The following is a 6077-nucleotide window of genomic DNA, read 5'->3' as shown; positions in this document are numbered from 1 at the left end:
GGCCATCGGTGGCCCTCTGGCCTGTCTGTTAAGGCTATGGGGGCCGTTTATGATCTCTTGTCTCGTGTTGAACCAGCCATGGAGGCTGATTGTGAACTGTCCGTCCGTCTAGTCACAACAAATGAACCTGTAATTTGCCCCAATAATTCAGTTACGACCCCAGAAACTTTACCCGAGCTTCCTGTAGGCTCTAGTGGCCTTGTCACAGCCCAAAGACCCACTGCTGAACTCTTAACCCTGCCTGTCATGAGCTCAGAAACTACAAACCATGTCTGTCCCATTACCCCTGTCAGTGCCACATAAACCACTAATGAACTGTCAATCTATCCTTCTCACACCACCATTCACTGCCGAGTATTGTTTAGCGTTTATCACTGTTTAGTTGATAGCTACTTTACGGAGCCTGCTCTATATTTCCCAGTTTATTCATAGTCTTGCCTTGTCTGTTTTTCCCGTGTTTTGATTCTCGCCTGTGTATTTCGGATTACCCCCTTCGTCTTGCCGTTTGGACTCTGTTTGCCCCTGACTGGATTATTGCTGTGTACCTGGATTATCTCTCTTTGCCTTGCCCTGTTGGATATTGTTCACCGTCGATCGACCCACGCCCGTTTACTGGACTGCTCTTGTGTTTTGCCCGTACCATACCAGTTCGCTGGTGTTTTGACCCTGCCTGTGTTTGTGACCACGTCTTTTAATAAAAAGCTTGCATATGGATCTGCACGTCTCTCGTATTAAAGTGTAAAAACTTTAACAACAACAACGACAACAATCTATCTTATAAATTATAGTGATTTATTTATTTATTTATTGCTGAAACATGTTTCTATTTTTTTCTAATTAATTGGGTAAATTAGGGTTTATATTTTATATTTCAACTGATGTTGTTAAATTAATGTTTACTGCATTATTTTAGTAAAATTTGCAACGCATTTTGGGATTGCTTTATCTGTGAAGAATATGTGTGATGCTGCCTTAGATTTAAGCCAAATTGACATTATCTTGCGGTTTAGACTAGCACACAGTATCAAGAATCCACTTAGGGTGTCTAAAAATGCTTTCTAGGTAGGTGGCTTACTAGAGTTTATAACCAAGTCAATGTATAGCCACGTCACCAAGCATGAACTCTAATAGAACAGGACAAGCTGTTGTGCTGCAGTTTCCAGCAGCATCTCAAACATCAGCTCACCTTAGCCATCCTCCCATCTGTTTACCCACTAATAAGGACACAACTCTACACCGCTGCGGGGCATTGGACACAGAACTATCCATCATACAGTCTGGTTCATACTGACCCAATATATATATGGCCTGTGCATTATCACAAACTGAAGAGTTTAAAAAGCTCTGGCCTGTGCTCAAACATTTGCTGTAGGAAACACATCCTTGAAATGATATAAATATTACCTAGTCTTTTGCCTACTTTAATAGTTCCCATTTTAAAAATGCTGTAGATGAAAAAAAAAAAAAAAGCAGGACAGTAATAATAATCTACAAGGGAATCCTAGACTGGATAGCAATAATGGTCCACCCAATGGGCCTGTTTTTTTTTGTTTTTTTTTGTCTGAATGTAAGTTTTGAAAAATTGAATTGTTTGAAAAACAGCTTTTTACTGCCAGTGCAACTGTGAAATATTAGCTCTGTTCCAAAACAGAGTGAACTGCCTAGTTAAACAGCATGATCACACTTCCAGTTCCAAATGGAAGGCAGCTTCTAAGATAGCTTGAATACTTTGTTTTGGCAAATAAGCCAGCATCTCATGCATCCTATGTATCTTTTGCAGACAAGGCAATACACTGCGATGAGCTGAGTGAAAATTGTAAGATTTAAGATTTTTAAATGTAAACTGCCGGTAAGAGTTTTTGAAAGAAGTCTCTAATGCTCACCAAGGCTGCATTTATTTGACCAAAAAAATGCAGTAAAAACAGTAATATTATGAAATATTATAATAATAAAAAAAATAATTTCAATTTAATGCATCATTGCTGAATAAAGCATTACTTTATCTAAAAAAAAAAATTATTCAAACTTTTGGCCAATTATGTACTTAAAAGTTAAAGAAAGAAAAAGTATAACAATAAAATAAATACTTATTTAAATGTATAAATAAATAGAAAGCAATTTTTTAACAATTTATTTATTTATTTTATTTAAATTGTCAGATATTTTTCTGTGTGCAATTTATTTTTATGCCCACAAGGCATCAACTTTGAAGAGGCCAATAAGTTAGCTTAGCAATATGTTAATGTCAAACTTTATTGCAATCTATTGTGAGCAGAGTCTCTTGTATAAATCACTATTTGAGTTGCTACCTATGTAGAGGGTTCCATCTCTGTTTGAATACTGTCTTAGAAGACAGCTGCCTATATTGGCGGTAAGCAGTAAGGCAGCTCATTAAATGTTGGAACAGACCCATTGTGTCACATAAACAGGACCATGGGACACCAGTAAACCAGAGTTCGGCAAAAATAAACACAAAAATTGTGAAAAAAAAGAAAAAAGAAATGTATTATCATTTTAGAATATAGGGTTTCCATGGAGCTATTTATAGGCTATGTAACTTGGCTGAGTCAGCCTCAATTACCATAGTAAAGTAGATTCACAGTTGTGGTTCATATTCTGGGATAGGAGAAACTATTTTAACATGTATTCTATCTATGCACAATTATATGGCTGTTTATGTTTATAAAATATTATGAAATACTTTCTTTTTGCCCAAACCTCTTTTTCACCTAAAAATTAAAATCTGCTGAAACTTTACTCACCCTCAGTTCATCCCAGATGTAGATGAGTTTGTTTCTTCATGGAAATCAATCAGTCAATCAATCAATCAATCAATCATTAAGGCGTTCTAAATTGAATTAATCACTTTTGATCAAAATACCAGTCCATAATATATATATATTAGTTTTTATGAGCACTGTTAATGTTACAAAAAAGTGTAATGTGATTTTCGTATTCATTGTGTCAAACTTCATAAAGAAACATTAAAAATGAAAACTTTATAACATCTTAATGATGGATTTGTTTATTACAAGCATGTAGCTTTTCACTTCACGAAAAATAAGATATTAATTGTTGAACTGGAGTTGTGTGGATTACATGTGGATTATTGCGATGTTTTTATCAATTGTTTGCTCTCATTGACGGCACCCATTCACTGCAGAGGAATCATTGGGGAGCAAATGATGCAATGGTAAATTTATCAAAATCTGTTCCAATTAAGAAACAAACTCATCTACATTTTGGAAGGTCTGAGGGTGAATAAAGTTTTTAGCAAATTTACATTATTGGTTGAACTTTTCTTTTAAAAAAATCATATCAAGTTGGAAAGTAACAATGTTAGCACAGCGTGTTCATTTTCTAAGATTCATTCCCTGTGAATCATACGGCATTTAAATCAGCAAATGACAAACAAACATACAAAATCTTGCATGCATATTCAAGAAATGAGTATAAAATTATCAAAACATAAATACAACTCAGACATACTTAAATTGCTAATGCTGTACCAATGCGTTAGTGAAGTGCAAGCCTTAACAAATGACTCACTTAAAACTCGCAGTTAGGCTCTGCACTGAAACTGCCTGAACATCTCACAGTGACAGAGTGATAATGAGGCAGAGCTGTTAGTACATTACAGTAATTAATACTTCATCCAACAGTCCTACTCTTACTCTGGACAGCATATCACTGAAAGAACTTCTTCTACATTTTATTTCAGTGTGAAAATGCAGGATGTCTAAAACTTAAGAGCAGAAATCCAGGAGTCAACTGGCTTTTTTGTCTCACTCACCAGCTAAATTACAGGCCCCATTTAAATTCACTTGTGAGTGTGCAAGCGGCCTTTACACTGAGCTACACAGAAAGCTGTAGATATGAAGGGTGCAGAAAACACAAATAGATGTTCAGAAAATTAAATTAAAATGCATGAAAGACCACATGAAAATACATTCCTGAGTGGAGCCATCAACTAAAAAAGAACATTCTTACATTTTTTAAGTTTAATCAAATTGGCTGTACACGTTATTTCAAATAAAATATAATAAAACTGACTTGACATTGAATTGATATTTGTATGACTTAAAAATGAAATCAAAATTAGGTAATTTATTTAAATGAGTTAAAGTAATGGAAAAAGATATGTTGCCAAGACTTATCGATCATATTGTCTTTTACAGTGTGATGCATGAAAGACTAAATGTATACCGTGAATGCAATGCCGGTTACTCTGAATAAAAGCATCTGGCAAATACATAAATCACTTTATATCTAGCACTGTTTTCCTTCCTTGGTTTATGTACTGTATTTCCTGTTGATGCAGGATGTTCAGACGGGACACATTTCTTTTAAAATAGCTAATAGCTTTACATCACAGTCATGAACAATGATTTTCTACTTGTTATTGTTATTCGGAGGCAGGAGGGGCATTCTCATTCTAGAGAGGATTTGATTGGACAAAAACTTGGATGCCCGTGAATGCTCTGTTTTCCTGGAAGAGAAAGACTGTAAATTTGAAATGTGCATTAAAGTTTTCTCAGCTTTCAAAGGCACACGAACCAGATGCAACAATAGTTCATATCATTGATTCTATGAGATCCTTAAAAGCAGAATTTGGAAATTTGAGTTCAAACAATGCAGTTTAACAATAGGGGAAAAATAAATAAAATAATAATCAGCAGCATAAAACTCACTGAAAGCTGAATGTAAGTATCAAATATGAATGTGAACACTGAGAAAACCAGTGAACAGAACAATCACCTCTCATATCGGTGAGTTTGATTAATGACAAATCACAGTTCTGCCTACAGAAAAGCAATTTGATTTCAAAGGATTTTAATTTAAGTAAAACTGTTGAATCTTTGAAAAAAATTTAGATAAAAATACATTAAAGTCAACATGAAATGTTAAATATTTCTATGTGAAACTGGAAATCACTTTAAATCATTTGGCTAAGAGGGTTTAGTGACGTCAGCCAAATGAAAAGTCATGTCAGACCAAGTTAAAGAAGATTTTTTATTTTTTTATTATTTTTTAATGTGCACAGATCAATTGTGTAAAATAAGACCAGGAATGTGTATAGTAAAGTAACTAGGGTCAATATTTATTTCATGTCGACTTTAAATGTGTAAATGAAATTTTAAATATTTCTATGTGAAACTAGATATTCACTTTAAATAATTTGGTTGAGAGGGTTTGGTGACAAAATTATAAGTCATGTCAGACCTTAAGTTATACACGATAATTTTTTTATTTTTATTTCTTATTTTTGGAAAAATGTGGACAGATGAATTGTGTAAAATAAGACCAGGAATGTATATAGTAAAGTAAATAGGGTCAATTTCTATTTCATATCGACTTTAAATGTGTCTGAAGACTAGTACTGGGAACCGAGAACCGGTTCTTATTCAGAACCTGTTCTGTTTTTTGAAAAGAACCGGAACTGTGAGCAATTTCTAAGTTTCGGTTCCGAACACGGTTCTGGTGCGACACGTGACCAAGCGCTGTGAGCAGCCTTGCACCGGCGTTTCCCGTAAAGGATGTCACAAACCAAATAACAGAAACGCCGCCCTGCCTCTTTAATTAATGAGCACATTGTTTCCCATTACGCGCACTCCACAGACGCGCCGCGTCGCATCTTTAAAGTCCCCATGAAATCAAAATTAAAGTTTTTTAGGTGTTAGTATCAATATGTTAGTCTTAAGGTTATCTATAAGGCAGTGTGCTCCAAAACAGTGACAAAATTCGCATTTAGAAGATATAAGCATTCAAAGCTTGCAGTTTGTCACATTCGCCAAAACGGCTCAACGATTTTTTTGACGTCACATCGTACTTCAGCTTCTCATCAAACTTTCTGTCCAATCAAATGCTCTCTAGAATCCGAAGCGCCCGCCCCCTACACTATAAAATAGACGCTGAAGCCGCGGCTGAAATCGGTCACTTGTCCACAGAATTAGTATTTTCTGTACAGTGAATGGCAAATAGTGCACTATATAGGGGACAGGGAACAATTCAAACAGTGTAAATATGCTTTCCATTGAAGAAAAAAAGAAGTCTGGTTTCGCGCTGTGTCACACTAA

The sequence above is a fragment of the Sinocyclocheilus rhinocerous genome, unplaced genomic scaffold, assembly GCF_001515625.1.
Source record: "Sinocyclocheilus rhinocerous isolate Xijiao unplaced genomic scaffold, SAMN03320098_v1.1 scaffold1698, whole genome shotgun sequence".
Lineage (NCBI taxonomy): Eukaryota > Metazoa > Chordata > Actinopteri > Cypriniformes > Cyprinidae > Sinocyclocheilus > Sinocyclocheilus rhinocerous.
Note: the sequence above shows the minus strand (reverse complement) of the source record.